Source organism: Parus major, chromosome 3, assembly GCF_001522545.3.
Source record: "Parus major isolate Abel chromosome 3, Parus_major1.1, whole genome shotgun sequence".
NCBI classification, from domain to species: Eukaryota; Metazoa; Chordata; class Aves; order Passeriformes; family Paridae; genus Parus; species Parus major.
Window position 1 is genome coordinate 19,027,453 of NC_031770.1, and position 22,683 is coordinate 19,050,135.

Below are 22,683 nucleotides of genomic sequence, written 5' to 3' on the forward strand. Positions count from 1 at the left end.
ATGGAAAGTACACAAATGACACTGGACCATCCAAACTTCACACCCGGTCTTTGAAATAATTCATGTGGCCATTCCCAAAGGAGACCGCAGTCACAAGGAAAATCTAAAAGGGTGTCCAGGAAACAGCAGTTAGTGAAGTTTGTCAGCCTAGTAACAATTGCAAAAAAACCACTTTTTCTTAAGACAGAGAAAATGAAGTATTAAGCATCAGTGTTTTCAACTCATTGTTATTCATTAATAACTACTCACACAGAAGTTTCTAAGGAATGACCATCAACAAAAAGAGTGACAGAACAGACAGACAAATTGATATAAAGTCAAGAGCTGTTGATTGCTGAGGAGAAAATAAAGAACCCATTAGGAATGCGTTCCTATTCCTTAATTCTTTCCCTCCCCCCACCCAGCGCCTCAACCCAACCGAGGCTATTACACACATGAGGACACACATCTTCAATCATTTTATATCCTCCCCGGCACTCTACTAGCTGTGCTTCACCCTCTTGCCTTTCAGCACCACGTATAAACAGCACACAAATTCCCCCAGGACAGTGCACAACTCTGTTTCCTCTCTCAACAACAATCACACGTAGCAGCTGCGTGCCACAAGCCACAGGCAGAGTCAAGGTCGCATGTGTGTTCTTAGGACCTCTTCCTTTTGTTCTTCACTGATAATTTTCCATTTGGTCTTTGTTGGGTATTACCATGGTGGCTACTCCAGCAGAGAGGAGTTCTCATTTGGAGAAAATTCCAGAGGAAAAGGAATTTTATATATCATTCTCTGATTCAAACATTTTGTGCATTTTGCTTCTTCGATTTGACTGAGTTTTTTCTTCTGAAATTCGAATCACAGCCTGACTAATTACACTTATTACATAGTTATAAGTAAAAAGAGTCTCTTGCTTGATTCCTATCATGTCCAGTTTGCATAAGCTTTATATTATGCTGCTTCAAAGATTATGCTGGAAGCCATATATTCAAAGGATATATAAGGTAAATTTACTTCTGATTGTTCTTAGTGAGGTAAAGTAGTTCTAATGGATGCCATGAGCAAATGACACTCCCTTGAGTTAGGTCCTAGGCAAGTCTCTGTGTTAAACATTAGTAGTAAATCTTATTTCAGTAATTTATCATAACCCTATGAAATAGATTATATTGGGCCTTTTAAGAGAAAGATTTGGCCCTTGCACTGTTCCATTAGTTCTGAAGTAAAGTGTGTTAGCTTTTTTCCCAAAGACTATGTATAAGAAAACGTAGAGTTTAGCCATGCCTAGGATGTCAGGAAGTCTGTCCAGTGATCTAAGTAGAATATTCTTTTATCAGCAAGGAAAGCCTATTTTTTGAATGTCTCTGGTAAAAAAAAAAAAAAAAAAGGTTGGAAAAGCTCTTTTGTTCAACTCTGCTCAGAAATAGGGCTGGACAAGGAACTCAGGAGCTACTTTGTGAGAAGACTGTGGAGGTGTTGAGATGGTCTGACGAACAACAAGAGTAGGGAGCCCCTGTGAAATTTTTTGTCCATATTATAAAAGGACTTTGGCTGTTTCCAACCGAGGAGGAAGGTTTTATGAAGTCACTGCTGGAGTATGTTATTGGGACAGAAGCACAGTGCAGAGGGGCCTCGGGTACTTGACAACCTATCAAAGCTCTGAGGTGTGTGTTGGAGACCTTTGTTGTCAGTCTAGAAATGGCTTCCATCAGGACACTGAGCCTGCATCCCTTGGGACAAATTATTTTTCTACAGATAAGAAGCTCTTAAATTCAGTTGAAAGCTTTACTTCATTTGATATGCAAAGTTTGGAAAAATGGAGCTTTTCCTCTTTTTTGGAGGAGGTGAGCAGGGCGCTGGCACTTGCCTCTGACGGGCAGGCAAAGAGTGTGTCTGCATCCTGCTACCAGTAGAAAACTGGCAGCAGATCCTTATTCAGAGGGCTTGGAGAGTAGCAGCCTTCCACTTCACACACCTTTATATATTCATATGTTAGACAAAATAAAAATCCTCAGGAAAGACTGCAAAGAATGAACAAAAGAGAAACTATGTGTGTGATGCAATTGCAGGCCTACCAAGCACTTTAACAAGGTAATTTCAAATGTAATTATTAATTATAAACACATTAGTTCAGCCTAAATTTCAGTTTTAGGCTGTGGCCCTTTTTCTGAAGGAATTTTTGTTTGCTTTTGTTTTAATACCTGATAAAGCCAAACAGAAGTGACCTCTCTCCTATCTTACAGGAAAACCATGAGAATCAGGAGAAGTGCTTGACACCCAAGTAGCCTCAACAGTTGGTACACTGTAGCTGTCAGCGTGAAATCGAGTGCAAAATCACCAGATTTGGAGTCCTTCCTAAAACTGCTTGCTCTGTCAAGTGGAAGTAAAGGACATTGACCAGAAAAATGACATAAGATTTTTCCAGAGGCAATCTTTGCAGAAACTCCATTTCACCTATACAAAAACTGTATCTGCACATCGATTTTCCAGTGTAGGAAAGACTTGTCACTGTTGCTGCCTCACAACCTGCACAGAAATCTTGTATAATCAGGAGACATAATAGTTTATTTTTCAAATAGATACAGTTTGGTCTGTCCAAAAGTAAGATGGCCAGTCTGTCATGAGAACTTTCTGTTGTCATAACAAGTAAATTTGTAACAGTAAGTTGCTGTTATCTGAGCAAAATTTTGAAGCTATTTCACAAGATTTGAAAGGATTTGCATTGTACCTCTTTCAGTGGAGAATTTAAAGAATGATGTGTTAGTACTACTGTTCTCTAAATAGGTATATGTGTGATATACATATATTTTTTCATTGTTATCTGTAAAAAAAAAAAATCTTGTATATGGTTTTGCTTGAGATGGATGAAAACTTGAGCAACAACTTGTCCCAGGAGGAATGTGTTGTAGGGTTTTTTTTAAAAGTAAGCAGAAATGGCAAAAAGGGAAAATAAATTTCTTCAGAATAAGTTATAATGTGAACAAAATGGGATTCTAACACAATGTTTATTTAGTAATACTAAAATATTCTGTCTTTCAAAGGCATGCTATGGGGTTCTCTTTTTTTGGGTTTTTTTTTCCTGTACTCTCTGCAAACATGGCAAGTTTTTGTACTATAGTACTAAGTTTTAACACGAAATTATTGTACTGAATCAAAGGTAGTGCATCCTTGATGAGTGTGAGCATTAGGGCTTATCTCAACCCAACAAGATAATAAAATAACAACTCCAGTCAAGAAATACAAAGTTTTGGAGAAGTAGAGATGATACAGGAAGATCATTCACGTTGCCTATATACTAATTAAAGAATAATACACACTCCAATTTTAAAACAGATTTTAAACAAGCAAGCTCCCAGAAATGGTTTACTCTCTCATCTTCATATTGATACTAACATATATTTGAAAAACTAATAGATTGTCCATGTCCTCTCCAAAGTGTTTGATTTAAAGTTCAAGCTTTTTTAAGTGCTATATATTGCCATTATGATAAAATATTGGGTAGTACTATCTCCTGGACACCATATTTTTAAGAATATGGTTCACGCCTCATTTACCAGAAATGTATTGAGATTTTCCTAAGCCAACATTCAAAGAATAACTTGACATTTTTCATAGCATTATGCCGTGTTTTTATCTTTTCCCTGTAATTTCTTTGCCACCCAAACTGGTAGTTTGAATTGCTCTTTTGTTTGTATATTCATTTACCATCTAAAGCCCAAGTAGAATATGTTTGTGTACTGCAAATGAAATATTTGTGTAAATAATTATTAGATTTTTGAAGAGAATATAGTGGGATAGAATGTACAAAAGCAAAAGAAAGTTAAGCAGAATAATACAGCATGCAAGGGAGTGATTCCTGCTGGGGTGTAATTTCACAGAATTTCAGAATCAATAAGGCTGGAAAGGAGGGGGTTTAATTCTCAGTTCTGGAGCTGTATATTTCATGTTAGAGCACCTCCTCTTGTTTACTTCCAGAAGACAGCCTGCTGGTGGCACTGCACAGCTTCTCCTGCCGCCTTAGCACTCCCAATGTATTTGAAAAATTACTGACAACTTCCTTAAGTTTTCCCTGTGTTACCACTGACCACTGCTGATGGGTCCTGTCCAGCATTTCGCTTGCTGTGTTGCTCTGTGCTTTCATAAAATGCCAAATTTTTCTTCCACTTATGCACTAGAACAACGCTGGAGAAGACAGGGGACAGAAGGGACCAGAGGTTCTCAAAGGTATGATATTAAAATAGCCAAAAGAAACAAAGTAAGAACAAGTCAGAGTGGAACGTGCAGGAGAATACAAATGTTAAGATGCTTACATAAAGGATGTCTGTTCACACTCTTTTCACAACTTATAGCCCAGAACCAGTCCTACTGATTTTGGCAGGGCTACCCCATGGAAGAAAGGGAAGGCTCTCTTCCCTCTTCCCATCCCTGCAGGACTAATAAGACAAATCCAGAACAGCAGACAAGATTTTCTGATACTTGTGTTCACATCAAACCTGAATAGTTCAAGCTCAGGTCTGCAGCTCCTAAGAACACACCAAGACCATGGATCAGGAACAGAAATGAGATTCAAAAATCCCTTTGGCAGCAGATGAGCTGTAAAGCAGCAAATCACACAGCACAAGCTACCACAGACAGCAAACAGTGAATAAACGGGGATGAGCATTGCAAACAAAAGAAAGAGCTGGGGTTAAATCAGGTTCTCAGAGGGCTTTGGAACTGAACTAAAAATATATCTGTTAAATGCAAATAGAGAAAAATGATAGGCATTTGCATGATTGACAGCCTTTCGAAATAGAAGTGTTGCTATAATTAAGCAATAATGTATGAGTGAGTGTACATTATGACAAATTGGAAGCTTGGTTGATTAGATTGAGCATATAAACTGTCAGTATAATTATCACATTTTAATCATTTTTCTCCATTTTTTATAACAGCATTGTCTTCAGCCTCATTTGGTGCTTATTAGATTGATATTCTAAGAGGAATTGTACAACATAAAACATGTCCTTTAACAGGATGAACTTTATATAAGACTTTAGGTATGTCTATAAATATTTATAATGGTGCCTGTTGTGCCTCAACTTTTTGCCACATCTTATGTGTCAAATCATAAGAGCTCATAAGAGGTTTAGAGCTTTCTTTACCACAATAAAATATTATAATCTGAAACCACTTTGTACTCAGTAAGTATTCACTCACTATATATTTTAAGCTGTTCACAGGGAAAACATATCACAGCTGAATAATGAATTAATGATACACACTGTAATGATTAGCAAGATGTTCAGTCAATCAGTGTGGGAGCAAGATTTTTACATTTTCATGCAGCTATGCTAAAATGTATGTGGCTTCTTTAACCAGAAAATATTTGTTGTTAACACCCAGGGAACAGCAACTGTTTCAACCAATTTAAAAGGCTTAGTTTTATGCCAGTTCCTCTTTAAAATGTAAACCACTGGAGAGGTAGCATGCCCCTGAAAATGCAGTATAACAAAGAAAATAGAGGTTCTTAACGTGGTCATGCTCTTATAGTCTTACCCTATCTCAAATTAGATCTGAGCAGTTCTTTCACCAGTGTTGAACTAAGGAGGTGGAGGGTGGCCTGGGTGTTAAAATAAGGGTCTGTGAAACAAAATTCTCCAGGTGCTTTCCCCATTTCTGCCACTGGTTTTCTTCTTGGCCTTGGGCAAGATGCTTATCTGCTCCTCAGATTAGTGACCCTCTGGGAAGCATACACAATCATGCTCTGCAGGGATTATTGGAAAATTAATGTGCTCTAGGTCTCAGTTTAATACTGCTAAAATTCATCTTGTACAGCCTACACCAGGCTTTTCAGCTGCTACAGAGAGAGAAGTGTAGACTTTGTGGCCTTTCTGGACAACGGTGAATTTCCTTATTTAAGGAAAACAATGAAAGTTGACAGCAGAGTTGTCCAGTGAGGAATTGCATAGAACAAATCACAGCAATAGAAAGGTCTTAATATTGCTTTGAAAGTATTCTGTAGCAAGGATTTAAATGATCTTTTCTATGGACGGCTTGAGAAAAGATTCCAGGCCAAAGAGGTGTCTTCCAGATATCATTCCTTCCATGATCTCTGCAGTATATATTCAGTAAATAGAGATAATTTTCTTTTCTCTCAAGATAGTTTGAGATACGGATAGGGAAATATGAAATACTGAAGTCCCCAAAAGTTAATGTTTTTTTGAAAGTGGAAAATTCCCAAATAATAGATTTGAATATTGGGTATAGTTTTCTTTGCCTGTGTTTATTTCCTTTCCTAGGCTTTCCACAAATTTTCTTTGACTTTTACGCTAGGAACATCTTAAAAAAATTATACATTGTAGGGTAAATTTGAAGAGTATGTACAGGAAGTGAACTGGAATTCAGAAGTGCAAAGGTTGATTTAATAAACTCAATTTTAATTGTTGGATTTTCTCAATCCTTTGAAAATTTGCCTTCTTACATCAGTTTTTAACTTTGCATTCATCCAACAAAATACTTGAGCCTTTCAACAGTCTTCACTAAGTTCAAGGTGAAGATGCTACTTCCAGTCTTGGATATTGCTGTCTGCGCAGAATGATCATGTGCAATTCTTAGTTCTTCTGCTACTACTTTTAATGACCCAATTACCAGTAAAATGCATAAAAGCAAGATCTCAGCATTGATTTTTTTTCCTTTATTTTCTCAATAGCTTTCACAAACCTGAACTTAACGTGCTTTTTATTGTAATTATAAGGATTTGATGCTGGATCTCTCTAGGTTTATTTAGTGTTTCAAAAGGCTCAGTGGAGCCCCTTCCATGAACTTATCCAGGAGCCTCATTATGGTATAAAAATTGTATAAAAAATTATGCATAAATGGCTGTGTCTTGATTGGAAAACAACCCAGAAACAGAGTATTTCAGTATTTTAATGCCACAGGCAGGGATACCTTCCACTAGACCAGGCTCCTCCAAGCTCCATCTCACCTGGCCCTAAACACTTCCAGGGATGGGGCATTCATGACTTCTCTGGGCAACCCCTGCTCCAATCCCCATACAACAAAATATTTCTTTTTAATATCTAATCTAATCCTGCCCTCTTTCAGTTTAAAGCCATTCCCCCTTGTTCTATTATACACGGCCCTTCTCAACATCCCTCTCCAGCTTCCTTCTAAACCCCTTTAGGTACTTGAAGATGCTGTAAGTTCTCCCAGGAACCTTCCCTTCTCCAGCCTGAACACCCCCAACTTTCTCAACCAGTTTCCACAGGAGAAGTTGAGTGACTCTTCTGGGTATAGTTTTATATGACAGAATTCAGCAAGAGAAAAGACTGCCTGCCTGCCAAGACAGTCTCTGGCTGCATTTTGCATTACCTTGAGGTCGCTTCCACTTGCTGCAGGGTCCCAGCTCATGGAAATGTAGTTTGGATGGTGTAACTTGACTTAGCATGGCAGGGAAAAAAACAAACCTGCACCTTGCTGGGCTTTAGGGTCGGTAAAACGTAGCGTGTGGACCTCTGTGATCACTTTGAGGCTTTTGGATAACCTGTCCCAAGAGCACAGGCTGCCGGAGGCACGGCGAGCTGCCGGGGCTCAGCGTGACAGCACGGCCACTGCTCGGAGCCCTGAGGAGAGCTGGCTGGCCTCCAGCCACGGGGCAGCACGGCCAGAGCACAGGCACACCTGTCCCTCTGCATCTGTGTGCACTGCCCGGCCAAAACTCACCAGTGCTCTCAAGGACACCTTCTCACACACGCGGGAGAGCGCCACAAAAATAGTTATCAAAACATGTTAGTGCTACCACGCAAAGTAGCTCTTGGGTCTCCGTGCTGGGACAGGCAAAGAGCGAGAGGAAAATTCAGTTCTCAAATGACAGAGTATTTCCTCACTGGTGAAAGGAGGCTCTGTGTTGCATATATCCCCTCGTACACTCATACTCTGGGCCAGCCTAGTGGAGAAGGTGACAGTGATATTGTAACCTGAATAGCATTCAGGTTAATTTGGGGAATAAAAAAATAAAAATACTAGGGGCTTGGATCTCTTCTTATTTTAAGGATTCTGCTTCACCTCTCACAGTGTGAGAAGATTAATTTACTTTCCCTTTTGTTTTGCATCAGTGTGTATCCCATAGCATTAATTTATTCCTCAAGGTCTGATAACATCAGTTCTGTGTCCATTGTCATCAAAGCGCATAGGTGATGTGCAGAAATGATAACAAGGTTGCATTTTTTCTGTGCTTGATGGCTATTCAACAAAAGTAGCCTGCTAAGCATTCCTCTTAGTTTTCTCTATTGTCCAGATTACTGGAAGAGCCTGAAATAATTTTCTGTCCTGTAAAAAAATATAAATTAGTTCTTGAATTTAGACATCAAGAAATACCAACTTTCAGAAATAGTAAACAGCTTTTAATTTTGCTATGTCTTCCACATAGGCACCTTTTGTTCTTGAGATTGCCTAAAAAGTTTTTTAGTCAACCTTCTCTTTTCATTTATGCACTTGGTAAATTTTAGCAGAGACTCCTGAATGAAAAAAAATGTTCTATCCTTGATAAAAATTCTCCATACATGTCCAGAAGAATTTAACATTCTTATAATTTGGCACCAGTGATTTAAATCTCAGAAGATGATGGCCTTTTTGTAAGGGGTATACTTCTGTCTTTCGAGTGAGCTGATCTGTGAGCCTTTCAAAACAAACCAACCAACAAAAATAAAACCTTAAACCTTTTAACACACTGTCTGTATTTGAAAGTTAACAGCAAAATTCCCCTGGTGATGCAGCCATTCTGAAAAAGACTAAATAAAAAGCCCAGAAGGAAAGTAGGCAGGCAAAAGTTTTTTGTTTAAACTTACCCTAGAGTCTTGCCCTCTTTGGTTCCAGATTACTCAGGTGCTTCAAGGTGCTACGTTTCCACAAACCTTAAATATGTCTGAAACATTTCATATGCCATCATGTTTTTGTACAGTGTGCAGCTATGACTTCTGTCATGCAGGCCTCAGACAAGTCCACAGTTTTTATATTCACTGCTAGAATTGCATTTTTTTCTGCTCCTGAAGGAAAATTCTATTATTTGCAGAGCTACATCTCTACTGGGATTAGCCAGTTTGTAAAACAGCAGAAATGATGCTGATCCATGGATTCATAAGGAGGAATGTGTCTGACAAAAATGAAAGAAAGTAAATATAAGATTATTCAAAAACATATGTACACACAAGGAATGAGGAAAGCTTTATTTAAAGTTCAGATTTTTTTACAAATGGGTTTAAAACATTTACCTGCTCTGTTGTCTTGTCTTCTGTGTCTATGCATGGAATATATCTTTCTAGACAAAGGATACATCATCAGCTTATACTGCATGGAAGTAGAATTTGCCATTTGTAAATGTGTGGATATAAAATGTGTATGTTGTGCAAATATTTGGGAATTGTGCATCTTTCCTGTGCTTTGGTGTTTGAAAGGACTCTATTCTGCCCATTTCTGATTATCTGCCCATTTCTATGTTTTGGAAGCAGAATTCAATTTTCCAAATGCCTGGTATTTCTCACTAGAACTAAGTCACCGACAAGTTCTCTTTTCAAAGCGCTTTCCTATGTACTTGTACAACATTATTCCACAGATTTGCTATTGAAATGAAATACTGCAGTGACCTTTTTAATTCCCATGACTTTTTACAATCTTTGAAATTTAGCACAACAGCAGGAGTTTAATCATATTCACTGATGTAAAAGACAAAATAAGGCACCTCTACATTCAGATAGAGATATGACCTCAAAGGTGCAGAGCCTTGAGAGACTTGCTGGAGATCCCCAAGGACAATTACAGCAATTTCACTTGTGGTCTACCTGTAATCTCTGACTTTGCCTCCTGATAACACCAACAGAAATTTTGCACTTTGTGTGCCAGAGTATTTTGTTCTTGCTGAATGAACACTGTTGTTTTCCTATCAAAGAATAATCTTATATTACTTTATCTCTCTGTTCCAGTTTATGTCAGCTTCACAAGAGTTTCAAGGTGTGAATTTCCAAGGTCTTTGATTTTCTCAGTGCTGCAAAGTCTGAGGCTTTGGTTTCATGCTTGTCCTTTTTTTTGCCACAGTATGGAAGTTCACCAACAAAACAACCTATACCACTCATCTGCTAGCAGTTGTCTGCTCTGTCAGGAAGTTTGTCACCTGTGTTGATTGATGCCCTGTGGACCAAAGGAGGGCTTTAAAAAAATCCCAGCATGTTTATCCATTGCCCCAGAGTGACAGGGCAGATCAGTTCTCTTAAATCCTCTTCCCATGCAATGACCATGATGGGGTGACTGATGTAGAATCCTGACAGCTCTGAGCTGTTTTCATTGTCAAACTGGAGCAGAGAAGCAGTACATGATCGCTCTGCAAAGGATTTTTGCTGCTTAGCAGTTAAAAGTACAGTGTGAGTACTTTTGTCTGTGTGTGCTCACACATAAATGTGTTCAGTACAAGACTGTGCGCAATACTAGACTGAGACTCCTTTGTATGCACTTATGCTGTTTTCCTTCCACAAATTGTGTCTTCAATGGCAAACAATCATGGTAAATACTGCTTAAAATTACCTTTTTTAAAGTTTAGCTCCAGCTGGCTAAAGAGAGCAAAGGACTAGGATCAAGGGTTAATATCAGACCCCTTAAACTTTTTTACAGGTTACTCTACCATTGTCTTATATGTAGGAAGATTAGCAGTGGCCAATGAATTCTGTCATGAGACTTTTTGATTGTCTCTGTGAATTGAGTCAATAGCTGTGATTCAGTTAATCAAAATTAATAGAGACAAAAATCATCATCTGGAGCTGGCAGCTGCAGCAGAAAAAATAGTCTTGAGGCACGGTAGCTCCTGACACTTCTGAGCAGACAAAAATTGCGTTGATACTGCTTCTGATGTAACTTTTTGTTAAAGGAGTCTCTGATTGTTTGGAAAATTATTCAAACATCATCCACAAGCACTGAATTCAACATTTGTGAAGGAATGCACAACATCATCTTAAATTTTGTTGGACTTGCTTTTTCCACATCACTCTCAGTAGCACACGATTTTTAGTAACTTCCAGAGTTGTTGAAGTTAATAGTAATGCATAGGGCATGCTTAGTGGAGCTGCAAAAAATTTTTGCAGAGAGCTTTTCACTTGAATTCTAGAAACTAATTTCTTGGTCCAGCCCATGTGTCTTAAGGTTCCACAGATTTAGATAATTGCATACGTCAGATCTTTTCCTCAATGTTTGCTCCTTAAAAATTTTAAAGTAAGAAAGCTTGTGGGCTGCTTTGATGAAAAGGCACTTCAGAGCTGCATTTGCAGTTATCTATATAATAATATTTTTTAAAATTAACATTTTATTGTCAATCAAGCCCGAGCATCAAAACCATAGAGCTTCTCTGAGTGGATTTAACTGACCTAAAGTTTTCAATGAATAAATGCCAAGTCTTCCTAATCTGATAATTTTCCAGTTGATCCACAAAGTAAATCTAAATAATGAATAAATTTGAGCATCTGCTCAACAGTTGCAGAAAAAGGGTAAATTATTCATTGCAAATTATTTGCTCAGCTTATGTTCACCATTTTTTGAGTGATGCTTTGTGAGAATTCAGGTTGCTGAACTGGTCAGCTTACAACTAGGTGATAAAACTTCTGAGAGAAGACAAATCACATATTCAGCCAAGATACTATTCTAAGATACTATTCTTAGAATGATAAATGAAGTAATTTATCTCAGGAACCTTGTTCTTGACAAGATTTTGTTTGACCAAAAACTGCTTAAAAAATACATTAGTCTAGCAATACTTGCTGTTAAACTCGACATCCACACAGGGATCCTTAACAAGCCATTTGTGGCCCTTCATTACAAAATTTACTGCACAATACTTTATATGCTTCCATATCCTTCACATAAAGCACTGTACAGCAGTTTCAATAAAATTTGTGTGAAGTGCTTCACAAAACTCCATCTCAGCAATGGGATTCCATCAGAAAGAGTATCTCAGTGTGAGACTTTTATTTGCAAGGATTTTCCCTCTAAATGACTAAGTCATTATTCAGTTGAGAGACAACTCACTGTAAACAGTGCATTGCTTCTAGATGTATCACCTGTGATCAGTAGGTTCCCTTTCTGCCTCAGCACTTGTTAATATTGTATATGGGTTTGATTAAATGTTTAAAAACATTTTTTAAGTGACAGAATTAAAAAGGATGGACTCATTACAAAAAACATTCAGCTTTTAATGCCAGGCTAGAAAATATTTACTGGTGCTATATCATCTTAGGATGTGATCTAATCACATCTAATAACTTATGTCAGACTGCCCTTCATTTGTATGTGGATAGGAGACACATGATCCAAGGGAACTCTTAATTTTCTGAAAGAGATGGCACAGATGAGATCCCACTACACTGTTATTGATTATCTTAACATCAACTAGAATTTATTTCTTATTAGCTTTTAAAATTACTTCTTTTAGCTATTCTGTTTTTTCAGTCTCCTTTGCTAGTCTGACATGTTTTAAGTCACAGGTTTTCAACAGAAAAGCTACCAATGCCATAAGCATGCAAAATTATACAGGCAGACCCACTTCTTTGGTTGTCCAAGTGTTTGTGACAACCACCAGCACTTCTTCCAGCTTCATTTGGGAAATACTCTTGTTGTTGGATACTACAAGGCAGAGTCAAATGTCAGAGTTGAAGACCAAAGTTTGCGATTTATATGATGTGTGCTGATATTTCCTGAAAAAAGGTGTAAATCTTTTATTTACTTTTCTTTCCCCATTTGTCCTCAGGATGCTCAGACACTTCAAGCCAAACACACCTGTAAGAAGAACTTCCACAGAGTCCGTGTTGCAAGACACAGAGCTTGGTCAGGCCTTTCACATTTGGTAACATCTTAAATCACATGATCATGAACTGTATTTTCTACAATAATTTTGTCTTTTCACTGCATGGGCTGCATGATGCATGCATCACTTAAAAAACAGATGTTTAACATTCCTTTTATCCTCAGTTTTCAGAATATGGTCTCATGCTGTGAGAACACACAAATTCAGTTTGACTTTACAAACCCGGATTAGTGTATCTTTGCATTTGCTTTGGAGTGAAGTTTTTACATCCCTGTTTAGTGGAAAGGAAAAGAAGGCACACAGGGAATTAATTTAGAAGTTTCTGATAGTTAGGCCCTGGTTTGTTTGGTGTGCACAGTATTAAGTGACCCATCCCTCCTCATCCCTGTGGATTGCAGCTCCAGCTGCGATGGGTCAGTGATTCCCATGTACCATCCACGGCTAAGGAAATGGCTCTAAGGACCTTGCCCAGTCCTATTAGAACTGTTGATGTAGAAGCAGAGGCAGAAGCACTTTTCCAAGGTGGCACTCAGAGATATTTGCTATGAAACTATTTTTTATTCTGCTTTTTGGAGGCCTCTGGGTTTATTAGTAAATGCCTTCCCATTTTGATTGTAAACAAGACTAGACCATACTTTATTCATTTTGGCAAATCAGTTAAATGACTTTTCCATCACACAGCTCCTTATTTGATTTAACAATTAATCATATCAATGTGGAAATTGCACATCAAACTGTTATTGCTGAAGCTGGCAAAAAAGCTCAGCATGGCTTTGCCTTGGAGGCTGGCATTTTAAAGAGAACAGACTCCTTTTACCATGCCAGCTTGAACTAACCCAATGCCACTGCCAGAGGCAAGCAGCTACTACATACTATTCTTTACCCTAGCCTTCTCTATGAACATCTGCTTTTCCATCATGGTTTGTCCCAGTTGTCCTTACTTTACCTTCTATCCTGAAAAAAAACAAACAACTAACCTAAACTGGAAAATTCCCACTGCATCCTTGTCCCAGTCTGTGTCCATTTGCCGAATTTTTGTTTATTCAACAATTCAGATTGGAGGCTCCTTTTAATCTGCTGAACTGGTGCCAGGAAGCAAAGTCAGCAGAGAAAGGAATTCTCAGCTGTAGTGACTGTCTCCTGCTCTGGTTATTGCCATTTTCAGGAAGGCTCAGTTTCATTTTCCAGGCCGAGGCTGAGGGGAGTTGGCACCACTGCCCTTTGAGGTTGCTGTCTGTAACCTGCAACATTTCTGTGTGCAAAGAAAGTGAAACAAAGGAAAAATCTGAGGAGATTTAGTGGTCACATTGAAGTGGTGTGAATTCTCAGACCTCAAGCTTGGTCAAATGGCAGATGTTTCTTTAAAAGGGGGAGCAGAAGAAATTTTCTCAGCACACAGCCTACATTGTCTACCAAATAAGCAAAATTTCAATGATTGGTGTTTTCCAGTTTCACCCCTTTCATCATCTTCCTTCCTTGTCTCAGCAAACTCATCATTATTTTCTTCCTGTCTTTCTGAGTGATCTTAGCCACCAGGAAGAGCAGCCAAGCTAAAATGAAAAGATTAAGCCAGAAGTAAGGACAGGTGCCTGTGTGTCAGTAGGGGTTCTCATCCCACCTGCCCTGTGCAAGGTCAGACCCTCTCAGCTACATCCATTTAGGACACTGTAGAAACATGCAGGTATTTTGCTGTTTCCCTGAGCATTGTTATTCTCAGCCCACATGATCCACCCTCGGAATGTTGAAATGCTTATTTTCAATAATGAATATTTCAGCTACTGAGATAAACAGCTCTCATTTTACAGAATTATATATAGAGCTTGGTTGCACACATTTCACTTCCAGATGCTTTCCAAGTGCAAGGATGGCTGAACTTTACAGTTCAGAAGCCACAAACAAGGCCCTGAAAGTCAGGAGACTGCCTTTAAAATAACAGAATCTCAAAGAATAATCAGTGCTGGCAGCATTAATTTGCTGCCTGGTTTCTAAGCCCTTGGGGATTCTAGTTTCCCTTTGCAAATCCACAAGGACAGAAACTTTCGCATTTTTTAATGAAAGAAGAGTTGGGGCAAGCACAGAGTAAAAACCAAAGAGACCATGAAAGTTGACAAGACTGACAATGGGAGGCTTCCTCTGCAAACACAGTGAGAGATGAGACTTGATCCCAAGCCCTTGTGGCCTGCACAATGCCTTGAGAATTCAAGCTGGTCTCTGCATCGAGCACAATTCTGCATCAGAAGCCACCTGCAAAAAGAATAGTTGAAAATGTCTTAGGTTGTTTTGGTATGCAACAGAAGTATTTTTATAAACTAGCATGGTTTTGAAGATTTTGTGTCCTCTTCTACTGCAGGAAATGCTTAGTGGTAGAAGGGACAGGTAAATGTCTGCCAGAGACCCATGCCCTGTTCTTATGAGGGGATAGTCCTGCACTGGCAGAGCTGCAAATCTCAGCCACTTTTGTGAATGATGCATCCTTTCCACCACACAAATATATCCTCTAGCTCTCTTCTCTGGCCTCTCCTGTTCCTTAGTCCTTCATGTGCTTGTAGGGGAAGTGCTACAGGCCAGGGAAGGAGCTGGAATAGCACTAAAATCTCTTGTCCATGAGAAGCAATGTGTTCTCCCTGGGGTTCTGGGTATGAAAACACATCCGGGGAAGGGAAAGGTGTGAGAGAGACAAAGAGGGGGTCTTATTTTGGGGAGAGCCCTATCTGAAAAACAAGGCATGGAAGAAAGGAAAGGAGTAGGGCTGGACACAGAAAATGGAAATATTCCAGGAGCAGGAGTGGTGAGGGTTGCTCTGTAGAAAGCAAGACTGCTGAAGCCTAATCTCTCTCCGGGCTACCTGGAAGTCGAAGTTGCTACATGCAGAGTTTTCCTTTGTTCTTGGTGTATCAGACAGTGTCATCAGCTCAGTACTGTTCCAGGTTGCTGTGCAATGAAAAAGCCCAAACTGCCCCTATGCTGAAAGGGATATAATCATTTGCCTGTTCCTTTACCCTCTGGAACCCTGCACCCTCTGGAAATTATCATTTAAAAATAACAAAAAGCCTTTTTTTTTTTTTCCTCTCCTTTATTGTACAAGCACGGCACAGATCTGTAAGACCCTTGAAGTGTTGCAGAGGTCACCCTATTCTTTATGCTTGGTGAAAGAGCAGCACTTCAATGTTACTCATTTTTATTGTACTCAAAGTTCTATGTACTTGACATACATAAATGATTATGATCCTTCCCTGAGAAGCTGCTTGGGACACTGTATGAAGCACAGGAAAAATGCCGCATGCAAATGCCTAACTACTTGTGTTGTTTTGCTTTCTTTTAAATTATTCTTTTTAAAAAACAGGTTGTACTAGAAATGTGTGTTTAATAAATACCCTGGGCTGAGGCATCCTTAAATGTCCTTCCATTTTATTTAGGAAAAAAAAAAAGGAAAAGAAAAAAAAAGCAGGTCTGCAGGGAAGCTGAGGGACTTGGATATGGAAGAGATCTGGCATGTCATTATGTCAAGGTTCCTAGTGTTACCTAGAACTTTTTTGCAGCTCAAGGGAAGAAACTTTCCAACTGGATAAATAATAACCTTGAAAAGGCACCAGACAAAACACGCAAAGTACAAGATATGAAAAGAGATCAGCAAAATAACCCCTGGCTTACAAGTCCAAAACTGTAATGATAATATAAGCATTGTCAAAAGTCAGGCTCAGTTACACCTTGGAAAGGCTTAAAATGTATACACTGAAAAATACAACCCCAAAATCCTGAAATAATAAATAAGAGGGCAATATTTGGCATCTGGGTTATAAACACAGTATCAGGTATTGGACTGTATCTGTTTTTTGTGTGATAGGAGGGAGATAAAGAATGGATAATGCACCTAAAAGGCAGCAATAGATTTGAAAGGAAATTTGGTCCCTTTCCTTTTTGTCTAAGTTTTTATCCCAAATTTTTAAGGGAAGAATAATTCTTTAAAAATGTAAAGAGAGGACTGATACCTGTGTTTGGTTTCAAGACACAGGAAATACTGGAGATATAAGCCCTCTGAACTTCAGTAAGGCAATCAGAAGTCTGAAAGATTAGTAAAAATAATAACTTGAGAAAGACTTCATTTTTGAGGGAAGCTGTAAGACAGGTGAAGAGTGATGACATCAGGTAATATTGAAGAGGAGGCTTAAGGAAGATTATTCATGAAACTTCTCTGGGAAGATGAGGAGGACCTAGGGACGCAATTTGGTCATGCAGAGCTGTAAACTTGTTCAGATTGTAGCCATGAAGAATGCAAGACTGCATCCAGAGCTGTGTTTTCCGTAAAGATGGAGAATCCATGCCATTAGTATTAGCTCAAGACACATCTCATGTGAATCACTATGTAATTTTGGCCATCCTTCTTCCAGAGAGATGTTTTACTTTAAAAAATAGACAAGCTCAAGGAAGACGTAGGAAGGTGATAATGAGAATGGGGACTGTCTGGAGAGAGGAGATTAACCAGCTTTTTGTCATTGTCTATAAATGTGCATTATGGAACATGAATAAGGGAAAGGTGAAACACTATCTAACTCAAAGACAGCTTGATCACTTAGACAATAACTAATAACTCTTTAAAGTAACCTGAGTTGGGAAGGGTCTCTTGGTCAAAAAAAGGGAAAAAATTAATTTTTTTTCACTTGTTGACAGGGATTGTATTATGTCACCACCTGAAAAGATAGAGTGTGGACTTTAGATTTCTGAAGGTCCCTGCTTCTACACCACTTCCCCACCCAGGCCTCCACAACCTCTGCTGAGTCAGTGCTCTGAGAGGAACATGGGAAGGAATGGTTTTTCATAAATTTGGTTGTGTGGCAACATATTGTTATGGTTCATCTGAGAATAGAAGAAATCCTCCTTTCCTGGAACGGCACTCTTGGGTCTTGGCCTCCTAATGATTTTTCAGTCCTCCAAGCTCTGCTGGTGGGAAATGGCAGTAAGTCTCCTCCCCTGTGTTCTGCTGAAGGTTTATGGGGCATTATTTGGCATTTCAGAGCTCATCACAATTCTGGATACGTGCAATTATTTCCCTCTCTGTGAAGAAATGCAGACACTCTGGGGTGAAAACAAAACCCAGCCGGTGGCAATGAATACTGAGGGGTCCTTCAGAATCGGGAGTCCTCACATAAGCATACGCTGGAAATAATTAGTTTATTACAAGCTGATGATCTAATTCAGGCTGTGACCACCTTGTTTCCTTCTGGAGCAGGATGCCATTGCTTCCTGGGACCACCAGATGCCAGACTTTTACTGCAAAACCTCAGCCCTTTGACTGCACAATGGAAAGAAATGTTTTATGCACTTGCATTTTCCTGAATCCCTCCAGTTTTGATTTCTGCAAAAGTGCACCACAATTCGTGCTTATTTCTAAGAGTGTACTGTAACTCTTTAAGATCATTTGCAAACAAATTGTAGGAGGTAACTGAGAAACGGCCTCTGTAAACTACTGGCTCCACTGACAAGCCAGTGACTTGAATTTCTTACTTCAAAATCATAATAAAAGCTGGGCAGTTAGAAAAAGCACCCCTGAAATGCACAAAAATAATACTAAAACACTTGGTTGTGAGCAGCAGCAAAATGTTCATAATCAATAGCTCAAAATCATTTGCATTTAACAACTTAAGTGTCCTAGACAAACAGCAAAATAATTACAGCCACTCTTATTTGCAGAAATATTCTTAAGAGAAAAGCTTATTCTCTTGTTTTTTCTGTAATCTGAGCTGTAACTGTTTCACCTTTTTCTTTCTAATACACACACATTTTATCTAAATTTTACACTTTGCAAATGTACCTACTTATATTTGATTAATTACAGAATTCAGTTATTGCAAAATTATGCAATTATGTTTTTGCTATTAGAGTTATAAACATTCTCATTCCTATTGCAGAATGTATTATTTTAACAAAGCAAGCACTGGCTTATAAAATTTAGAAATATTGAATTAATTTGTAATGAATTGACCATTTAGTACAGAATGAAAATATTGAACTGTGAATCATCTATATTGGGCCAAAGAGACAGCAGGTTTTGCCATAAACAAGAAGAAATATACACAAGCACAAATACAAAAAACAGAAATATAATTTTGGCTAGAAGAACATAAAAGAAATGCAGCAGTATGAGTAAACAGGCACATTATTTTGTTACAAGCAGCAGAGATTTGTTTCAATTTAAAGTTGCTTTCAGTTATTTTAAGGGAACATCAAATTGTAAAGTGTAGAATTATTGTGGATTTTTTTTTATTCCCTCATGCCAGTGTATATAAAGTATCTCTAGATCAGTGTGTGGTCAATTGTTAAAGCTTTCAAAAGCAAACCTTCCAGGGGAAAACCATATAAATACATTGGAAATAAATATATATTGCCCTCTATATCCTCCCCCTATATAAAAGCAAAGAGTATGCAAATATCATAAGACATTAATAAAAAATTCTGACAGTTAAAGCAAAGGCTCTCATTAATAATTAAAATATAAATTATGACAGAACAGAATGCTTTATTCTATCATGAAATTATGTTGGTCTACAATTATGATAACACTGGTTCTCAATTTTGCATTATTTTGTGGAAATTAAAAAGAAAAAGGCAATGCAATAATGTTTGGGTACTGGCATAGACAGCAAAGTGATATGAAATATTTACTACAAAGGCTCCTCAAAAAGTGTATGCATTATTGACACATAATCAAATAAAAATATTTCCATTTTCACAGCTCAACTACTATTATAACTTTGAATTCGATTTCTCTCTTGGTGTGAAAATGTTAAATATGAGAATATGTAATGTATACCAGAGTAGTCCAGAGGCTTTTTTATTATCATCTCTCAGTGTAGAATCAGGATTTATTTGAACTTGACTGAATTGCCCACGGATAGCAGAAATCACTATTTGTTCTTGATTCAAGAAGAGTCTTTTTCTTGACATGAAAATGTCAAAAAGTTTCATAATGATAGTTTATGATGTCATTATAATTCCTCTCCATTCTTTAAAAACAGAGCATTAAGTCATTCCATTACACTGCCTTACGCTTAATCTTTCCCTTTTTCTAAAAAAAAATTGACATATTTATCATTGATTTTCCAGCAGATGTTGTACTGGATGCCCTTTTTTAAAAAATACCTCAGTTAATCTGACCTCTCTTAATGATTACTCACATATCCTTTAGTAAGTGAATAAAACTTTTCTTTCACAGATAGTAGGTACTTAATCCTCATTATAGAGAATATGCTGAAACCTTGAATACTTGTCAAAGATTCATTTTATAATCCTGAGGTTGGTTTGCCATCAGTGATTTACACAGGGGCTGTGCTTGCAATAATTGATTCATTCCATACTTAAAGTCTACTGCTGTCATTAAAATGACAGTACAACACTTGCTGTTGCAATTTAGATTTACTTGAAAAAAATGGCTTCATTCTCTCCTGGAAATATGTGGTATTGAAACAGGATAAATCATTCTCTGTGTCAAAATAAAATGACAATGACTTGATTCTTATTCTCAAAATATTAATCTAGAAACACGTTTAAAACACGGTGGAAGTTTAACCTGCAATTGCATGAACAATGTGCTCCTATCTTTTTCGTTACTCTGCCTTAGTTCAAAGAGCATTTTTAAAAACACTTTAAAAATCTGCCTATATAAAGGAGTTTTAACGTGCAGCCCCTGTGATGCAATGCCCCTCGATGCTGAGCTTTTATAACACATCAGACTGCAATTTTGGACTGTCGGTGACGATGCTACAAATGAGAGCGTGTGTGCACTTACAGTGGCTCCAGACAAAACTGCTTTACCCCAGGACATGTTGTCTTCTCTGAGACCCAGAATCGAATGCAAAGCCTTCAGCCAATTCCTCACACTGACAATGTGACATGCAGCTTTCATTTTCTTGAGTGTGTTTGACGAGGGGATTAACTAAGTGCTAGGTACAGTAGAACCCTCTAAAGGACACAGTAGTGCATCCCCTGCAGGTCCCAGTTTCATGAAGCTATTCAGAAAAGGATTCCTGGTGAATTTTTACCCAGAAAACTACACTAAGTTAAGATTTCTATTTAATAGGAAAAAAATTTTATAAATGGAAAAAGGGTTTTGTACGACTCTTCCAGTAATATCATGTCAATTTTAATGGAGCTTCATTAAAGATCTCAGCTAAGTAAGGAAGATAATTGTCATTCATTAACATTGTGGTTCTACCCACAGCTGAAAAAAACATGCTGTAAAATGTTAATAAGAGGAAATATTCAAATATATATGACTGAGATGGACGGAGACAGTGTGAAAGAATTAATTAAGCCACAAAAACTGCATCATTGATAGTTTAGTAAACTACCAGGAGACAAAAAAAAAAAAAAAAATTAGGTTGCAGTTAAATTGTATCCTTTCCAACCTTGATGTGCCTAAGTAGTAGACCACATGCAAAAGCAGGAGGTCACTTAGGACTCAAATCTGACCAGAACAGCAGCTCACACTCCTCCCACCGAGGTCTCTGTCTTCTGTGCTTATTCAAGGACAGCGCAGGGTCTTCATCATTTAGGACATCTTTTGCACAGTGCAGTTAAAGGGAACAATTTGGCCCTGGCTCGAAGATCATTCTTGATCTCGGAGGGCTAAATTTAGCTCTGAATGTACCATAATGTAGTCTTCTGCTGTGATAAAATTTGCCTTGTTTCCACTACTGTTGAATCAGGCAAGTGAAAGAAAAATTGCAAGTAACTGAGCATTTTCATGAAGATTATCTTGAGTTTGGGCTTGCCACTGTTCCAGTAGTTGATATACTGTTAATATTGATGTAAAGGAAAAAAATCAAGTGATTGTCTTGTGGTTTTGAAGACATACTGATTTTTGCTTGTTTATGCAACCTGAGTTCTGCAATTCAGTGTCCTTTAATAACTGGACTTCTGTACATATATATGAAGAGTGGGTTTAAATTACTGACTTTTTTCCCTTTTCCTGACTGGGACTCCAGAAGAAAATCTTGCAACTGAAGTTTCAGTGAAGAGGAAAATATCCCTGTCAAAGTCAGAATCACTCATGACGAGGAGCCTACAATATAAATAATCACAATTGTTGGGGTTGAGAGTGCTTAACCACTGCAATGCTTTATCATTCTTCACATAAAATTTTTTATAACTAGATATTCCACCACAATATCAGATATTTCTTCCAAAAATATCATCTCTAACTAAACCACCATGTTTTAGTGTGGTTACAAGCTTTTGACAATTCACTTAAATTATTTCTCTTTAAATAGCTTATTCTATTCCTAAAACAGAGACGAAAAAGTTGCAAGTAGCACATCTCATTAGTGGCAGAACTAAAAGACCCCACATAATGTGGCAAATCAATGTATTGAGGGAACTGATAATCAAGAAAAATAAGAGTTTTGATAGTATGTTCCCCAAGTCATTGAATTTCATTTAAGTAATCTTCTAAAGAAATAAGAAGAAAAGAAAAAAAGAAGAATCTGCTAATTTGGAAAAAAACATCTGTCCTGGGAAGATCTCTTTTTTCATTCAATAAGAATCCCAAAGTGTTTATTTTTCCTGAAATTTAAGCACTTTATTGCCCGATATTAAAATCACTTTATGCTAATATGGATTTTACAGCAAATGCTCTTAAAGTATGCAAAACAAACAAACAAAAAAAACCCACAAAAAACATCAGAAGTAGCCACAAATGAATTGATTACAATTATCCTTTGTATCTCTGCAATTAAACACATAACTAGAAAATACTGCTGTCATTTAATTCTCTAGAAAATGCTTTGTTAACTTGCAGTGAATAACAATGAAGTGCTTTTTCATTGAAACATTTTTCTTTCTTTTAACCAGAAATATCAATAGGAAACCTTCTGTGTTGTGCTTC

The 22,683-nt window shown here is 37.8% G+C and overlaps 1 long non-coding RNA gene across 1 annotated transcript in view; it reads right to left on the minus strand.

The window, feature by feature from the left end:
- Positions 1–7,480, minus strand: part of LOC107201419 — a 7,758-nt gene extending 278 nt beyond the window's left edge. Inside the window, exons 1-3 of the long non-coding RNA XR_001520201.2 lie at positions 7,337–7,480; positions 5,522–5,585; positions 1–103 (exon numbers count right to left, since the gene is read on the minus strand). The exon at positions 1–103 is cut by the window's left edge and continues 278 nt beyond it. This is a non-coding gene — a long non-coding RNA (uncharacterized LOC107201419). The remainder of the gene's footprint in view (positions 104–5,521; positions 5,586–7,336) is intronic.
- Positions 7,481–22,683: the final 15,203 nt, after the last annotated feature.